Consider the following 20,558-nt stretch of genomic DNA (forward strand, 5'->3'; position numbering starts at 1 on the left):
AGCACTAATGACCGTCATCCTCCCCTCCTTCCGTTTACTGCTCCCCACTACCGCGCCCTTGCACTCTCACCCCTCCATGGTGCGCTCCCCACTTCTTCTCAGCGCCACCGTTGTTTCCCCGCCGTCTCCCCTCCACCCGTGGCACGTACATCCAGGATGACTCGAGTTACGTCATAGCGCCTAGAGCGTGCGCTTTCCCCCCAAACCCCTCCGTGCTTTGCTCCACGCCGCTCTAACTCGTTCGCGCTCTCCCTCCCCCTCGAATGGATCTCGCTCCTTCCACCAAACCATCGTACTCCCCGACCGTCACGATCGACCCCTCCACCTTATCCGCGTTGAGAATCCAGCAGCGCGGAGCGTATACACACGCTACGAGTACGCTATATATCTTTCCACTATAGCGGCCAGCACTTGGCGAAACCGTGGGGGACCCGGCAGTCTCCTCTGGTACACCGAGCTGTGTGTTACCGTTCCTCGCTTGTTGTATCACGTTCTCGCCGTAATCAGCGTCGACGCGCGTCCGATCTGACAGACCTGTAGTCGCGGCGGCACGTCGTCGTCTACACACGCGCGTACCCTGTATACATATATATATACACACACACAAAACTTACGTATATGTGTATATATACGTAGAGGCAGAGAAAGAGAGGGAGAGATATACACAGGTGACCCAGCAACATACACGCACACGCGAAGGTATACGAAGTCCGTGCACACATCATCCGCCGGCACACGCACCTTTGCGCGCACACGGACCACCGACCAACAGAAGATCGTAAAGGAAGGATATAAGGAGGAAAAATCCGACGCGGGTGTTCGAGCAGTGCGAAGACCAAAGCAATCGCTTGTCACGTTTAATCGGACACGCGCGATCGCGGCTCTTAAGTGAAAAAGGATACGGGACGCACTGGAGAGATACACGGTGTGGCCAGGTGCAAACGGTCCTTCCGGTTAGTCGTCCGTACCTCGGCCTCCATCATCGAGGAGTAACACGTGCAGGTGTGTATCCGAACGCGCGCACGTGTACGACGTACGCTCGTCACGCTACATACTCGTGCATACATACGTATCACACTGTGTGTGCGTACGTGTGTTTATGTGCTGGGCTGATTTAGGCGATCGGAGCAGGGGAAGAATCTAGCACGACACAGACAGGTAGGCATAGGCGAGTTCCTTGCAACGTGAGATTTCTCTGCTGAGAAATCAAAGGAACCGAGTTTCAAATTGAAGTTTCAGACGGTTAGGCCAAAATATTTTCGATTTGTGTACGATCATGTATAATGTATCGCGTCGTGGAAGTTCGAAAGTGTTTTTGTTCCTTCAATGTCGGTTTCCAATTGGTGAGCCAATTTTACGGTGGTGTCTTGCTGTTTTTTTGGACGTTTGAGGATAATCAACCGTGGCGAGTGAGTGTGCCTCTTTAAAGACGTGAGTTGCACGCTTCTCCCGCGAGTACACGCTGAAAGAGATCGTTGCGTAAGCATTGGGGGTGAACACGTAGTGAAATCGGAAGCGGTTGTTCGAGGCCGTTTCGAGCTCCAGAACCAGGGATTGTTCGAGGAAAACCTAGTGAAAATGTAATTAGAGTGGATAAACGACGAATCGAGTTTGATTACACATAGTGGATCTCATGGTTCCGTTGTCCTTTTGTTTTGGATGCATTGACATGGATCAGAACGAAGATCTTATATTTCTTCTTTCGATGGAATGTTGTTTTGTCTAGTTCAGATGCAATTTATAATAGTTTTTTTTTCGTATTTCGATCGATTTATTCCATATAAGCCATAGATTGTTTAGTTCCCATTTTTACCATTCATCATCGCTAGACGATCACGTGAAATTTATCTAATTAGAAGTCGGAAAAAGCATGTTCTAAATACTATCAAACTGTTAAATATAAACTGGTAACTCGCATATTTTCAATAAAGCGATTTGTATATTAATACATATATATTGCGTCATTGAAGGTTGAATTATGCATATGATACACATATATAGCTCGTATGATGTTTGAATACTTTTCCATGCACATGTGACAATTGGAATATTTTTAAAATTTAATTCACAATAAAATCATTCAGTTTTCATATTGTCAAAATGGAAATTAGTGTATCATTGTCATTTAACAGGAATTGAAGTAGGGGTAGTTGATGTTTCATCTCATAGAATACAATTTCAAGTTGTCTATACTTGTTCGTCAAACACATTCGCTGCTATTCAAATTCTACTCGAATTCCTTGTATTCTCGTTTCATCAGAAATGTTTTTGTCTTAGATAACAATGTCACTGTTCAGTGTTCTGCTTACTTCCCTATGTTATTTCATGATCATACACAAAAACCAAAATGCAGTAGTTGTGTCGTTGGAATAATGAAATAATTGAATCAGCGCTCCATGTGCGTCAGTAGCAGTAAATACATGGAAAAATTCCACTGTCTGAAGATTTCAGTAAGTACTTAATGAAAATCATATAAAATATTAGGGAGATCTGTCAAGAACGATTATTTATCTACGAAAGAATTCAGCGTTAGAGGGCAATAAAAGCAAGGGGAATTTCCCATCCTCGTACACGCCTCGCCCTTTCACATTAAACGGTTCGTAAATATTGACTTACAGTCGAGTAGGCGTGAAGATCGGTTCGTCATTTGTGCTCCACGAGTGGCTTCGTTGACAGCTGTAATTTGTATCGTCTGCAGTTTACATTGTTCGCGAGTAAACCGTTTCTCGGTGCCAGCATAACCGTACAGTCTTAAATCAATGTATGCCACGTAACGTTATTGATAAAAGGGGTACGTACGTATGTATCATGTTGCACGACAGTTATATATGCATGAGCCCGTGTTTTCCTCTTTTTCGTACATATATCTCCGATTCGTGAAACACAGAATGGATAGTTTAAGAGCTTGTGTATTAGGAAATAAATATCTTCGATCACACGTGCACTTTGATACCATTACGCTGCATGACATCTTTACTGAGACGAGATAAGGCCGTTTGTCAATCTGACACAATCTTCTGATTATGAATTTTATAACACCCGAGGATGGATTTCACAAATCCATGGGAATCTGAATCTATCTAAACATCCTCTCTAAATTATATTACGTTAAACAAAAACAAAATTCTATTTATCCCTTCTACTATAACCTTTTTATTCACAAATTCGCTTTACCACAACTCCTATACCCCAGAAACAAATAGTTTCAAAATACCCACTTAGTAGAACCCTCTCCGCCGACTTACGAAACAATCGGCAACGGAGCGGAGCCTCTGATGAACCTAGCACAATGCGCGCGGCTAAGTATCGTAATCATCCATCACCGGATTCAAGCCAAACTCGTTGGCTTTCAACGCTAATTGTGTTATCGTTGATCTGATCCCTCGACGACCATTTATTAGTACGCGACCGTGTCTCAGAACTCAAGCAGAATCCTGCTTCTCATTTAAGAACGTTTCGCGATCGTGTTTACGACGCAAAATTTGGCATAGGAGCTAAACGACAACGATTCAGCGTGGACTACGCTGCGACAGGTGTTGTAACTGGCCCAGATTCCGGTTCGTTTACCAATAGACAGTCTCGCTTAAATATATCAGCAGCTGCGCGGTCGCTTTCGCAACGGTAGGGTCCGCGGAATCCTTGCGAATCGATATCGCGATCGGTCAAATCGATAGCCGAATCGAGCCAAGCCAGCACAGCCAGCCCCCGTTGCGAAACGAAAAGGAAAGTCGATCTACGTTTGCATCTTTCGGCAGCAGAATGCAATCTACCGACATGGATCTGCGGCTGAGGACCGCCAATTAAGTTTGCAAAACGCCTCGCGTGTATTCCGCTGTTTTCTTTGATTGCGTTTGTGAAAGGACCAGGAAGTTTGTCCGTAGGACTTTTTTGTGAAAGGACTCTGTAGGGGTCCAAGAGTTGAATCTACCATTCGTGTTAATTATTCATCTTTTGGGATTTGTGGCTGGATGTTTTTACGGTGTATCTCGCGTGTTATCTCCGTTGCTAGTTTCCGGAGCTACGCGCTTAACGAAGTGCGTAATTCGAAACTGAAACAATGAGCGATGAAAATTGTTGATACTTGGGCTAGGGTTGTTCTTACGAGTATTGAGATGAAGGTCCACAAATGTCAGCGGCGTTCTTTTCATATACGACATTGATAGGTCGCGAAAAATTCAATGTCTTTGACTGGATCTTTTGTAGTCCTGATGCTGCTTTTTTTTAGGATAGTGGATATATCGTGAATATATCATTTGAGTGAGTTGTTTTGGGTTTTATAAGTGGCGAAATCGAGGTCTTCAGGGACGATGCGTAAGTAAAGCGAATCTGTAATTCTTTCTTTGTTCAAGAAATTTTATGCGGATCTAAGAAAGTAATAATTGAACGACGTAAAACCAAGAGTATATAAAGGACGATTTGTTATTTCTCACTGATCGTTAAGAGATACCATCAATAGAATCTTATTAACAAATAATTCAATACATCGCCGTTTTCTGGTTTACGTTTGAACAATTAAAATAATCTTAGTTGAATTACATAGAAAGTGAGGAAATGCTTTAAAATGTCTTGAATGTTCAAGAAAAATGTAATGAACAAACGTTTTCTTCACCTTAATAGCAATGTGTACGTGGTGTAGAATTTCTAGTAATATCAGTAATGTTTTCAATTATAAATTCTGGATATTTCTTTCTGTCCTTTTCTGTAGATGTTTGGTCCGTAGGGACGAAGAAATGGCGGAAGGTTGTTCCTTGAAAATGCAGAATTCTTCTCGAGGCATTAGTAACCGTGGCAACCACTTAATTTCCGTAATTTTCTGTTTATTACTCGCTGAGTTATTGCGTTATCAAGGCAGGAATACGGCACGCTATTTTTGACATGTCCACGTGCAGCATTTAAATGCTTGCCTTGTTTTGGAAGCTCGGTCGTTTCAAGCACTCTGATCATGATGCGAGTTGTAAAAGATAGTATGAAATTTGATTAAATTGAAGTAGATATATATATATACGTTTAAATGTGGCGTGTGTATAATTTATGTAACACGTAATGGTCAAGATAACGATAATGATGATGGTAATTTTGTAAGAGACAGATTAATTAAGTTAAAAATTATGGATCCTCGGAAGGGATTAAATTTATCAAAAAATACTTGCTTGAGTACCTTTTTATAAATTTATAGATATCTATTACTTGAATATATAGTAATAAAAACTCCTCAATTATTAATATACATAAATATCTTTCTCCGTAGAATTAATTATCGATAAATATCAATTAACATTCAATATCACTGACAAAGCGAGCGATTTAGTAACTAAAATTCCCATATAATCATAAATATCGTCATATAAATATCATAAGATTCATATAAATATGTATAAAATGTATCGAATAAGAATTTTTACCTCTTAATAATGCACAATGAAAAAAATTCAAAATTGAAAAAATAAATTTCCATCAAAATCAATTAGAGGTTTCAAACATCTCGTAAATCATAGCGGACGCACAATGCCGCGAAATTAATTAATAACCACTAGCAATTAATTACCTGTACCGAATAAAACAGAAGAAAGTTGGCGGCGGTTGGTGGGTCTCGAACAAAAGGGAGGCGTCGCGACGTCGTCGTTAATCGTCTTCGGGATAATTACGCGATTCAACCATTGGATTTTTGCGCGGAAACGCCGTGCTGCCCGAAAGCTCGTTGTTGCCGCAGCGTAATTTCAATTCGCCGCCAAGCCTCTTTGCTCTTCTATATTTTTTTTATTTCTCTCTCTCTCTCTCTCTCTCTCTCTCTCTCTCTGTCTGTCTGTCTATCGCCACGAGCTCAAGCTTTTGTACGGTTCTCGCTGCCTGATTTTTGCATACCAAAAGCCAGGGAATGTCGCTGCGCGAACGTTTGAACCCGCCTCGACCAATTACGTTCCGTGACGCATCGCTTACAGAAATGTCGTTTTTGATTTTCGCGACGATGTCTCGTGATTCTGAAACGAATCCACCAGCCATGTTTCACAGGTTAGCGTTTTAGAGTTTTAGAGACTTTAGATTCTGTGTGTAATCGCAGACGAATTGTTTGATAAGAGGATTTTGTGATAAATGAGAAACCTATTTTTCTTCTCTTAAATGCTCCAGAGCGCATTTAGTTGTGGCTTTTTTTGAAAATCAGTGCCTTCCTATGTCCTTTTTTATAAACTACTGTGTTAAGAATTTTAATGTTCCAGCATGTTATTTTCAGATAATTGGTGATTGCGAAGAAATCGACGACGAAATGACATTTAAGCGTAGCAAGGTCAAACGTGTTTAATTTCAAAGTTAATTGCGTAGATAGGTGACAAGTGATATCAAAATGACTTTGAAATCGGTTCTTTCATTATCAGCATAATTACTGTCAAAGCCGCTCGTGCTACATTAATATTACAACTCACTTTCAGTTACTTTCCTCATCTTCACTTAAAGATGCAACAAAATTCTATGTCATTCTCCCGATTTCATTGCATTCGTGATGATTTATTACACAAGTTGTGCATGAAATATTAACCGGACCATATACGAAAATATACATATATATCAAAATATTATTCGGAAATAGAAATAAATTATGAAAATTCACAAATTATGCAAAAACCATAAACGTAACGTAAAAGAACAAAATTTAGCATACAATTTGCTGCTTCTATATTTAATTCACGTACATATATCCTGACGAAGATACTCGAATTTTTATGATTCAATGTCACTTTTGTTTCAACAAGCAAACAAATATTTAAAATAGCATAAAATTGATGTACCTATTAAAAAAATAATATACAATTATTAAGCTATACTTACTAACGTAAAAATATTATCAAATGAATACGCTAAGAAAAATTCTACACTAACAAAATTTTTAATGTATTATGAAATTTAACAATAAAATAGGAACGTAAAACTCAGGTATATGAACATCAATTCTTTCACATAATATTTTCCTATCAAACTGAAAGAATTATTTAATGATATAAAGAAGATACAATTGGATAGTAAATGATCGAAAGAAGGAAAGAACTTCCGACTTTAGATCTATGATTTCTTTACTGAGGTTCTTGATAAGCTAACAGTAGTCGTCATTTGTACAGCAACTGTTTCTCCTTCGAGCAAGGATGACACGCGTCGAAAAGCAACAAACACTTTTAGCGCTTGTTGCGTCTTCAACCATACACAGTTTACGTAATATTACAGATACTACTGATACATTATCGCAGCGTCATTACTGCGTTGCTCGTAAACTTGGTCGTCAGTAAATCGAATACCATCTGCGTCATCTAGCGCATTGCTCTTCTGTCGCGATGATTATGAACCGTGTGATAATCAACAAGAAAGTTGCTGCATAAAAACTGCTTTGTGTTAGCAAGTGCCTGACATTTTATAATACTCGTTATCTCTCGTAATGCGTCATTGCCAGGTAATTAACGGTTCGAGCTTTGATTCGAGGTCGTACTTTGATAAATCTATTTGCAATATACGATCTGTGATATTAAGGGGATTTTGATATATCTAAACTCCATCTTTCACATTTTTAATTTAACAAGATTTTTTCATTTATAAATTTTCAATTTGTGTTTGGAGTATAGCACGGGAATATTTAAAAGTTTGCTAAAATCAACGTTGTATTCGTTCGTATTCCTAATTCATTTAAGTATGAATTTTTTATTAAATTTGTGTTTAGAATAATACTAATATTTAACACTTTGGTAGAATCGACAATTAATTTATTAGAATTTATAGGCGTGATAATTGAGAAGTTGTGCATATTGAAGCTTTTATTAGTTTTAACATTGTAAGACAGAATAGTTTAGAAAATTCTATATGACAGATTGTGAGGTTCTTTTCTAGGTATTATAAAGATTGATAAAATCCATGTATAAAGGTAGATGACATAAAAATGATATAAGCAGGAAATCAATCAGTATCGTTTCCTTATCAGTTATCGAAATATACAGCGAAAGAAATTATCAGATACAAGTAAGTCGTTGAACAATATTTCGATTATGTGCTGATGAAATTGAATGAAATGAAATAATTGATTTCAATGGAAAATAACATAGAAAGGAAAATAAAAGCTTCTTTTAATCACACTATAATCAATAGCATAACTGAATCACAGTTCTGTGTTTCAAAAAATCTCATACCACAAAGCAGAAACTTTTTCGATATTCTTCACTGATATTATTATTATTATTATTATTATTATAAGAACAAACATTTATACTCTAAAAAAATAGTTCAAAATCCAAGCTGATATTGCACAAACTCTCCCTTAATAATTTCTAAATAAATTTAAATAGCTCTTCAAATATCTAAATATTAAATCTGTCACCTAAATTCTAAATAAATAACTAAATGTTTTAAATACGAATTAATTTTCACTTATTGTTAGAAAATGACATCGTTCATACACAGAAGTCAGTCGCATGTTTCTCGTTACTAAATTATTCTAAGAATAAATGCCAACATGTACTATAGAATCTATTTTTGTTAGTATATTTTATTTCCAAAATTCGAATAATCGTCTGTATTTATATTTATAAAGAACATAACACGAAAAAGAGAAAGCGAAAGGACACATCTTTGCAGATCACGCGTTTCTCTTCTCACGGTCGCGGGCAGATCCAATTTCGCAATCCTGTTATTTCGGATATTATTATCGTTGAGGAAACAGTCGCAAAAGTCGTGCAACGGAGGTGCTGCGATTAACACGTTCCACCTAAAATTTGCACGCGTTCCTCTAACGTTTTTCCCTTAGAATAGAGATAATAATAGCCATTAGCGGCGTTAATTATCGGGCTTATCACGAAATTTATCTCTTCAAGGTTGCCCACATCGGTATGCATTACCGGAATAGGTATTATCATAAGTGACCTGCACTGCACTTTACCCCTCGTCTCGCTCGTTTGTGAATCAGGATAGCAACTAATCGCTCGTTCTTTTCCCAGTCAATGTCCTAATTTACGCATACCTGTCTTCAAACACGCTTGACACCCACTTCACTCGATTCATAAAGTTTGTTTTAACGAGTGGAGAAGAATGATGTTGCAAATAATTTCTCAAATTGGCTAGTACCAAGGTGATGCATAAGCTCGTACGATTTTTAAATATACTCCTTTGTATTATTTTTTCGAACGACTAAAGTTATTTGATTTATACGTGGAAAAATATACTATTTTCTTCGTCGCTCCTGCTTTGAAGTTCTGCCAGTAATGAAACAGAAGTATACGATCTTTCAATTTTTCCATATTTCTTTCCGAGCAAATAATGATGAAATACAATGAATTAATCGAACGAGATATACGACACCAAGAAACCAAGACCGACATGGCATTAACATATAAAACAAATAACTTTATTCGCTCTAAAAAATAGTAGAAGGAAATATATCAAGAAAATGCACGAGCTTATTTACCATCCTAGTATCTTCACCATTTTATCAAACAAATTATGCAACACAATTGCATCAATTTCTATATATAAATTGAAACTTTCGCAATTCTGCCGCAGCTATTTTATGCAACAAGTAAAATCAATTCACCGACGAAAAAGCGATAACTACTCTTAAAAGTGAAAATTCCATCCTCTGGTGTATAATTTCGCAAGATAATAAATAATCCATTTCAATTTGTCTGGACTGTGTTCGTTAAATAAATAACGCTACCATTAATACGTCTCTGACATTTTTCGAAAAGTTGATCTCCGGTTTGCTCAATTACAGAGCGCCGTGCGCTGTATTTTTCACCATGAATTCGTAATGCTTCCCTGTTCGTCCGACAACGATAGCTCTCCGCGCGTTCAAGTACGCGGCAATGGATCGAAAACACCTCGTTTCCTATAATTGCACGGCAAACAGTGGTTAATTACCTCCTCGACTGGCTTTTAAAACATGGTTACATAATGCAAACGTGCCGGAGAGTTCGGTACCGTTATTCGTCCGGCCATCACTCGTGCAATCTCATATTTTTGATGAAAAAGCAGGAAAGAAAAATACGAGTATGTAAATAGCAAAGAGCGTATCCATCAGAGAAATCAGTCTGCTGCATTATTCCGAATAAATCTTCAATTACATTTCTTTCATTGTCGCTGTTAGAATCGTTTTTATTGTTCGAGGCTTTTCAACGCAGATAATTTCAACTTGTACAAATATTGTAATTAAATTTACCGAGAATATCTGCTAGCATTTATAATTACCGCGTATAATCACGGATTCGGTTGAGTGATTTATCACAGAGATATCAATGTTGAATTTATTTCACGTTTGATTTGGCGTGTTTGATTTTCAGCTGTTGGATTTTTCTGGGCTGTACGTGTTATTTGAACGTCTTGCCATTCCGGCACACTCGATTTCATGATAAAAAAATGATAATTATTTACTAAGATAATTCATTTTGTCATTTAATTATACCCTTGACGTAAGTTTCTTTTAATTGGAATATGACGTCTGTTCATTGTTTGCAATATTCTCGTCGATCGCATAACTGCTTCATGCAACAAATTACTCGGTTAGTGTATTAAAACAGGTAATTCCTGAAGTTGACTGAAGACATGTTAATGAGTTGCTCAAACGCGTCGGGGAATAATTGGAAAGAATACTTCCAAGCAACTGGTTAAAGACCAATTAACAGTCGATAACAGAGAATATTATGTACACATAGCGTATATTATAGGTTTATAAAAAACGAAGAACGCTAATTGTTCACCTGTTCAAGGCTCGAAAATTTCCTGTCTAGACTCTGTGGCGGTAAACTTTCCATGCACAAACAATGAACTTTATCTGGTATCTGGCTGAATCTCTTGTTCCACTAAAAGCAATTTAAAGATACAAAAGTACATGAATACACTCACAAGAATATTTACAGAATATTTACAGAATATTAATATAATTAGAATATTTACAGAAAAGCAATTAATCCGGGAAGATATTTAGAAACTGTGGAAACTTTCAGGATTATTATTTCGTTTGAAGAATCTCGTAAATTATAAACGATTAATATCTTACTTATAATATTACAAATCTTATAATATTTCGCGTTCTTTGATCCCACATAACACATTTAGAATTTTCCGAAGTTCTCTACTTTATTTAAATTCTTTTCGACGAGGTCTAAGATTTAAATCAAAGAATGTCTAACTCTCAATTGATTATTTTCCCGTAATGGTAGCAAATAATTTTTACAAATCTTCGTTGCGTGTTCTATATCAAACTTACTTCGGTTTTATCTCATTAATTGCGAACCAATTATAGTCGATCTGTAACTGATATGGCTGATCATTTCGTCGTATCGGTAATATGTTCAGAAATCTAAAAATATGAGATTAAAAAATAAAGATGTATTCTGTGTTATATATATTACATTATTTTATTCCATATTAAACGTAGTAAATTATTTAAACATTATTAGATTATATGCACATCTATAGATTATTAGATATTGATACACACAACACTTTACGATCGATATTTATTAAATTACCATGAAAGTAAAAGTTATTGAAGTCTGATAGACTTCGTCCTTATGAGTTAATAATCGGTACAGAGATTGCCAAAAGTTAACCACCGACTAATAAAAGGAATACCTAATGTACGGAAAATGGGGAGAAGAGAAGAGAGGAAGGAATCACGGACAACGTGGAAAGTGGAGCAATAGTGGAGAGTTTCCGGGACGCGCGCGGAGTGGTCCGCGCGATAATCGATCGCCGGTCTAATCGATTCGATACACCCACGCCCGTTCCAATCAGTGGTCGCACGACTTACACAAGACCGCAGCGATTGGTCGATGCACGCCAGTGCGCTTCGTTTTCGTTTCGGCATCATCCATCGCGTTTTCCGGCAAGCCATAATTTTTGGCCACGATCACACTGATATCCGCGCGAATTTATGGCCTATACATATTTTGCATCGGTCGCGTGCACCATATGCTCCATGTTTCCCTTTCCGCTATTCGATTTTTTGGAAATTTTCGAAGCCTGTTCTTTATTAGCATAATGTGTACTTTCTCGGTCCTTAATTATTAAACGTTTGCAATAAAACTTGAACTGTTGGATCACACATTCTATGCTTTATGATTTATCGTTGTGTCCATCCGATTCAAAGGGGTACGAGACAAATGAATCGCATTTTTAATTTGCGGAATGGCAAAGTAAATGACAATTTGAAAACACTTCGTTACACAATTATAATTATAAATCAAAAGATAATTCATATAATTATACAACTGTAGAATAAACGCTATACTTCTGAGCTGTTTTAGCTGTATGATGGTTTTGGTAACTATTGGGTTGGCAACTAAGTGATTGCGAATTTTGTCAATACATGGTAATTTGTCATTACAATAGTTCTTCGTTATTCGTTGGAACCTTTCCTTGGAATCTCGAATTACATTTTAAATGGTTTACATATCGGTAATATTATACCGTTAACGTATCACACCTCTAAACTATTGTATTCTCCTATTTGTACGTGATAATTTCCAACTCGAAAGTCGAGCAAAGAAAAGAATTGGCGTTCACAGGGATAACGGAACGAACAGTAGATATACGATAATAGGTCGATACAACGCGGTAATAGCGGTATTAATGAGCGATAGCAGGAAAAAGGTAACGGTACCGATAACACACGGTGACAGATGCAGCTGGTGTAATTTGAGGCTGGAATGACACACGGTTATTAATTACACGCGTGTCATAGGATCGTGAATTTTCATGTCGATTCGACACTTTAACGGGACTCGTATTTGACTGGATTGGATTGGGAATATTGCAAGTAACTTGGAAACCGGATAAGGCAACTGACACGATGATCGACAAGATGACTTCTATTAGAAGGATGAATTATGCGTTCATGAAGAATTGTGGTCATAATATGCGTTATAGATTTTTAAGAATTTATATTATTTACTAAGAAGTATATAAAATAGTTCGATCAGTATAGATTTTAGAATCTCTACTTTCAGTGTGAAATTTAATTTCATGTGTCTTTGTAGAAATATTTAATGAATTTCATTCATTCATCTATAATGAATAATGTGCTATATTTGTAATACACGTACATAGTTGTTTGCCCTGTACATGTTTCATCTACAAACATTATATTACAGCAGGTGGAAGATACGTTAATTGAACACCTTTATTAAATGGCGAAAGAAAGCTTTCGTTGATACTCATTACGATACAGTGATAATCATTAATTCTGATGAAACATTTGTTTCTTAGATATTTTTATTTGTGAATCAGTATATCTATTATCGTTTGAAAGAAAATTGATCCTAGATTCAACGCTGACTAAATTTCTTCTATCCTCTTACTGAATACTCTAACTATTGAATACTCCTAAAATTCCATGCACTTGTTTTTAAACATTCTATGTATCCATTACCGAAGAATAAGTTAGACTTAATTTAGCAGCTTATAATAAAGATAACGATGACAATCGAGAAGGTGGATTATTTTGAAAGATAAATATCTTGCGAGAGAAATAATATTTTGAAGAAAAATCGTATTTCTGTCATATTTTATTTTCTACAATATTTTTAGATTATGGCAAAAGCGTAACAATTACAATAAAGAATTAACTAGAACTACGTTCAACGAGTACCATTCCCAAAACTTACAGCTACCTATAGCCACCTAACTCTCAACAAATTAATAAAACAAAAGATAAAAAACGTTAATCTGGTGTTAATAATACCACAGTGCTTCCTACGTCTAAGTTCTACTCTAAATTATATTAATCTTCAATATTTTCCAAATAACCATAAGATCCATTAAGCTCAGTATCAAATCTACGACCAAACTTGCTTCAATCGTCAACAAACAATTAAGTAGCTAAATTACTCGTCTCTTATATCAGAAACGCTGACAATCGATCGTTCAAACGAATCTAAAACACGAAGAGTTGCTTTCAACCGCATCATCGATCCTCACGCAGCGTCGCTGTTATTGAAGCCATACTTCTTCGCTGCGCCTCATGCTAATGAGGTTAGTATATCATAACGTCTAGAGAACGAGTGCAGGTCGCAGATAAGTCCTTTATTTATACAAGGAATTAGTATGGCCTCCGTGTGCGCGCGAGCGTACACGGCCGCAACACGCGGGTAATGCGCTATTATTCAATGGAGTTGCACGTATATGTGTGTTTGCTGGCAATAAATTGCATCCAGGTAATGCGTATACCCTGCCGTCGGAAGTAAATCTTCGAAGAGGTTACGCCCCCTTTCCAGCCGCATCGAGAACCTTTTCTCGAAACTCGACCGGTTCTACCGAGAAATCGAGAGTCACTCCAAACGTTTCGCTCTGTTTTATAGGTTTTGTAAGGGCTGCGTCTGCCAAGATTCGCTTTTCGATCATTTAAGGTTTGCGGTAGGCGAGGAATCGTGAGTTTTGTAAAAATTGCTCTTGGATGGATTTACGTTACCTAAGACTCGAGTCGCGAGCGATTTTCATATTTTTCTGTACGATCTCGCGAACAAAATACGTATCTTGTATAGATTTATCATTAGGAGACTTTCAATGCAGCAAGGAAAAAGAATGAAAAAAAAGGAAGAAGAGGGAAATATTCTTTTTTGTATTAACTTGCAACATACAAATGGCGTGGCCTGATGAAATTAGCAGAATACGTCTAATAGAAGGCGATTTCAACGTCGTTCGTGACTGGATGGTTAAGTTGCAAAATTAAATCATTCATTTCAGCGTGCAATATTTCAAATACAATCGTTGGCATGCGTCGTATTACGATCATAACCTTAAGCATATATAGAAAGTTGCCGAGGAAATATAACACACGAAATAAATTGGCTTCATTCGATCAATTCTTCGGTATAATCGTAATAGACTTTCATCTGAAAGAGCTAACTCGATTGCTCTATGCAATAATTCCTATGTAATATTGTTTCATTAAAAATTGATTGACTCGCGAGTCGTGACGTTATTATTGGATTTTTGGATTTCATGTTTTATTCAATGAAAAACGAGCTTCCTTAATTACCTCATTAGTGGAATTATAATTAAACGATTTCAACTAGTTCGTTTCGAAGGAGCACCGTTTCGTCGAAAACCATTTATTTTTAGTAATTACACACGTGTCGCCACTGCGCGAGACAGAACACGGTGACAGAACAGCGTTCATTAGAAATACAGTAAGATCGATAATGGAACCTGCGAACCTTGACCCAGCCATAGTTACGTCAATGACAGTGTTTCAATAGCACAATAGAATCCGGAAGACGTGGCTGAGAAATTCATTCGATTTCCAGGCAACGATGATTTTCATCTTTGCTTTCGTCTCGATGAGGAAATCGATGGTAGTTGACGATAAGGCAGTGTAGTTTGTAGGCAGAAAGCGTCCTTTTCGAGCATTCGAGTGAAAGTCGGTCAAGGGATTGGTGAAAATTGGAACAAGGCGTTGACTTCAAAAAGACAAAAAGCGAAGTTGAAGAATATATAGCAACTTGCGAATATATTTCAAGAGTTTCATGAATATCTGCTGTTCAAAAAACACCTATTAGAGCATTGTTTCTCGTATTTTTTATTTTTACGCATAACGTGTGTCTGCGCATTCTTTTTTTTTCAATGTTCATACAAATCTTTTTGGTTTCTTCCATTTTTTTTTCTTTGCTAGTATTTCACAGCTTTTTTACGAACAAGTAGCTGTTTTAATGCTCTCGCTTACGTGAGTGATAATTATCTTCATCCACGCAGAGCGCCTTGTTTTCTTCCAATTTATTCTGCACTATTTTACACCTGTTTTCTATCGACGTAAATTTCGAGAAATTATTAAGATTCAGTACACAGTTTTTATCATTGTAAGAATTACTATACTACGTAAGAAATAAGAATGAAATGAGAAAGAGTTCCACGCATTGCCATAATCTTCGTTAAGTCTGGTCCCTTGTTTTCTTCATGTTTTTTCCCATAGCAATTCGTACATCTGTTATCTATTGTATAAATAATTGTGTAAAAAGTCGACGTGTTTTTGCTGTGTTTGGTCTTCCTTGAGTACGCTCGAATGAAAGTGTGCCCATGCGAGTTTCATTTCAAACGAGTGAACTTGATACGCGTTGTCTGGCCGCAACCGGTATAATCCACTTTGAGTGTATTCTTTGCTCTACAAGCTTCTTATTGCGTAAACTACAAACATTTTTTTGCGAATGGAGATTGTTAATGATTCCATTATTACTCATGGTTATAAATATTAACTATGTTTATTTATTTTTGTCTATTTCGAATTGATTATTACTTAGCTCGAATTTTAATCGAAGGTATTAGAGTTTTCCAAAGAGAATAATTTCCAGATTAACTGCTATCAATATTTTATGCATGATGAATATCTAATTGGAATATGATACGTCTTTAAGCGATACGGTCATGCATCAATAATGTTCTAATGAAAGTACAATTGATATTCCCATCTGTCACATTCTGTATGCTAATGAGCTTATACGGTGTCTTCGTATATCATTAATTCACGTTGATATCACTTTGTGTTTCATTTCTACCTTTCATACTACAATTTCCAGAGGGAGTCAAAGCAATACGTATAAAAAATTTAAATATCGTAGTTGCACGACAGTATCGATCGATCCAAGCGGAAACCTAGCATCTTCATTATATACGTAATATACAAATATCGTTGTTATAATATTACACACGTATTAATATAACGCACATATTGTTAATCAAGCTTCGTGCGACGCAAAAAACTATACAACTTCAAGGACCAAATAGAATTAATCGAAGCCCTACGAGGATTAGAAAGAGATCCTGGCAAAAATGCTGTTACTTGCAAAAATATCCAACGTTAGAACTGCTAATAATTGAAGTATAAAACTTGCGTTCAGCAAATAAAAATAAAAGTTGCATGAAGAAGACGTGCGGTGTAAGAAGAAAAAGAATCTTCCGTCTATATATTTTACAAAAAGAGTTACTCAAGTATCCACAAATGTGGCAAATTTATAAAAATTTCCATGGAAAATTACTAATTGTCCAATTTTAGTCATTGGTCATTGTACTACTCTGACGCTTCTAATATCAACCTTTTCTGAATCTTTCCATTTTTATGTTTCAAGGCTCATATTTAAACAAACAGAAGGAATTTTTATTTTGATATTTCGCAAATAATCTCAACCATACCAAAAATTGGAAAACAATACATAATTCTATGCTGCATAAAATTTAAAAGACTTTGGGGAAATAAATGAAGAAGACCGGATCGAGAAAGATCCAAAGAACCAGTATAGTAGAGTTTAGAAAAGAATAATAATAGAAAAGAATGATAATTGTTTTGTAGAAGAGAATAATAATTGCTCGAGAAAATAAAATGAATGAAATGAAAAGGGGCTCCGAAAAAGGTAAATAATCCACGTGCTTAATGGAGAAATCGAGGGAAAATAGCGGCAGAAGGGGAAACGTAGAGAGTGTCCTAATCTACCGCACGCGGAATTAATGTTAGGTCTATTCTAATAGTAATCCTCCACGTCTTCCTCCGCATCGCGTATGTTGCCTTGATGTGCACGCGGAACTTTCCTCGTGCAAATAAGGAGCTGGAGCGTAAGTTGCCACCCATTACGCGATACACACTGGCGCATGAAACTATATTGTTACGACCTTTCCTGATGAACCTTTTTGTTCTGGAAAGGAAGTTGGTATTTGGGGCGGTAGTACCACAATAAAATTGATTAGGACGCGAAGAAAATATAGCTGATTAATTGTGACAGTTCTATCCCTATATTTTATAGTCTTCTAATTATTTGTGGGTTTTAAACGAATTGAGAAAATAAAATGGTAAATATAGATTTTAGAAATAAATATTGTCAATAAATACAAGAAATGCATTCTTGTTACATGAAAACTATGGACTTTTGGTGTTTACCATGTTTGGAATTAATTAAATTGACTTATTTCTCTGTACATCATACTCTTAATATTATAATATTGCAATAATATTATTCGTGCAATAAAATTGATCACCTATCAATTGGCTAATATTATTTGATAGTAAATAATTGCGTAGAAAGACTCAGAAAGCAAAAATTATTAGCAAGAAATTCCATGAAAGAAACGCGAAAACAATGAGAGTATTGCATAACTAGTAATAATCTTTATTATCTTATCTATTCGATAAGAAAACAAAAGCTTATATTTCACAGACTTAATATACTTTCTAGATCAAGGATAATTTCATATGTCTTTATATTATTCTTCAATAAAGCCTGCAACCCCTTTATTTCCAATTCATTATAATTGCTATCCACGCAATTAACGCCCACATCAATCGTTTCCGTTACGCGCTTCCTCGATTCACACAGATCCCGCTCATCGTCCTTCGTCTGACCAGACACTTACTCATTCTACTAACAAACGATCTGAAGCCAACCCACGCAGTTCTATTCTCAATTTCAATCTTCAAAACAACTTCACCGTACTTTTTCCATTTATGTACGATTCCTGCAAAAGGAACTTACAAGCACATTTTAATTGCCAGCTTCATCCATTTATCGTAAATAAAATAAACTATTCCCTCTTCTTCGCTAAAATAAATTACTCTCTCTTTCCCCGACAAAGAACAGTAAAAGATTCTCATTCTTCTGTCACTTAAAACAAATGCACCTCCGATAAAAAAAAAAAAAAAAAAAAAAGAGAAAGAAAACTACAGTCCGAAGAATAGATAATTATATTTTAGCAGTAACGAATGTGCTAACGAGAATTCCCTTTCATGGGAATTAAAAGCGTGCCAGGAACTCTGGATGAGAATTAACCAAATTGCAGCGTTGGTGATGGGAGACTTCAACAAACTCTGCGACGAAATTAAGACGTTGAGGGAACCCGTTGAATTACTCCACCTAGACGTAGATCGTCGAATATTTCGCTTTTATATGTACGTGTGTTTACATGTGTAAGGCTTTGTGTAAAGAAATGATGTTTCGGATGGCGCCACCGGCAGCGCGGCACCTACGGGCGGGTCCACACTAGGTCACGGGTCGATTTTCACCACGTAACGTTCCAATTCGCGCTTGATATTGATCTGAGCTTTTCCGCCCACGTTACAAACCGCCTTCCGGGCTGGCGTGGCTCCGCGTGCTCGCGCGAGAGGGTTGAAAGCGTTCTCGCCGGCCGCGCGGCCCCAAAGGCTTCCGGGGAATTCGAGAGTGGTCAGAAATCGAGATCCGCCAGCTTTTAGGGCGTCGTGGCTCTCTTTGATGCATCCTTAGCCGCGTGTAATGGAGCGAAACTCGGGATACGAGAGAAATTCCGAGTATCTTCATTTATTTCTGCCGTTTCTTTTTCTTCCGAGCTTTTTTCATTCTTCCTTTCCTTTTTTCGATTGTTCAGGGAAGAAGTTTCGAGAGTTTTTGTTTCGAAAGAGGTTAGTGTTAAACAATAAAATTATCTTTTTATCGCTTACAGATAATTTGACGAATGATACGGAAGATATAAAATAAAGTGAAAAATATACACTTCCGTCGATAAGTCATTAGTCTAGTTTGTGCAAGACGATTTTGTTAGAATTAAATATTGTTTACAGATAATTTGACGAATGATATGGAAGACATAAAATAAAGTGAAAAATATAAACTTCCGTCGATAAGTCATTAGCCTAGTTTGTGCAAGATATGTTAGTATTAAATATTTGTATAAAAAATTCCTTTCACGTTGCTTCGTCCATTATTTTGAGATTTGTGCCGGTGATTATGAAAGTGGCCTAAGTCACAGATTTTTCGTCTCGAGATATTTAAAAGTATTGCGTTTGACGTATGAACTGAATTCTGTTTAACGATGCAACAACCAATTTGCTCCAGCAAATGAATTTTTACAAAAGAACTTTGCAAAGATGATTTCAGATTATTATAATGCAAATAGACGCGAAGTTTGCACCTGCACATTTAACGTAAGTGTCAACTTTATTTCATAATACAAGTTATTTGGTGGCATAAAAACTTGCAAGTGTTCGGTAAATAATCCAAAAGATCATGCGTACAGTCTAACAATCATTTTGCTCAATACAAGCAAGCGTACGACAGGATTGTACGTGATATGATTAGTGAAGGCAATTTAATTATTTGATTTCGATCTTATATTTACTTTATCTTCTTATCTTCTATTATCTTATATTTACTTTATCTCTTTCTGATTCTCTTTGCGAATTTTAATTCTTTTTCCATTATTTTCCTTTATCGTTGAGAGGAAAATTTTGGTAGTTTCTGTCGTAAAAATAGCCTCAGTATTTAAATTTCAATAATATGTTGTTTTATGACATAAAATATAATTTTATGAATGAAAATAAAGAAAAGATCGATAAAAATGGATCTCATTTTCACGATCTCTGTTGTATGAAATTGTATAACACAGTGTTATTATGTTGCGAAGATTCTCGAATGGCTTGTGACACTGGTTTCTGGGAAAAGACTTTGAGCGTGTAGTTCTAATTTTAAAGTACTCGTAACCTTAAATTGTAGAAGACTTGCTTGATTTTATGTGATCGCGTATTATGTATATACGGAACAAGAGAAAGTGGAAATTCCATGAAATATCATCCACGAGCA

The 20,558-nt window shown here is 36.4% G+C and overlaps 1 protein-coding gene across 1 annotated transcript in view; it reads left to right on the forward strand.

The window, feature by feature from the left end:
* The first annotated feature begins 409 nt into the window (after positions 1 to 409).
* The window catches only part of LOC126916658 (protein Tob1-like), a 115,277-nt gene continuing 95,128 nt past the window's right edge, over positions 410 to 20,558 (forward strand). Inside the window, exon 1 of the mRNA XM_050722678.1 lies at positions 410 to 1,002. The gene's annotated coding sequence lies outside the window, so the exon portion shown is untranslated. The remainder of the gene's footprint in view (positions 1,003 to 20,558) is intronic.

This window comes from Bombus affinis, chromosome 5 (assembly GCF_024516045.1).
Source record: "Bombus affinis isolate iyBomAffi1 chromosome 5, iyBomAffi1.2, whole genome shotgun sequence".
NCBI lineage: Eukaryota > Metazoa > Arthropoda > Insecta > Hymenoptera > Apidae > Bombus > Bombus affinis.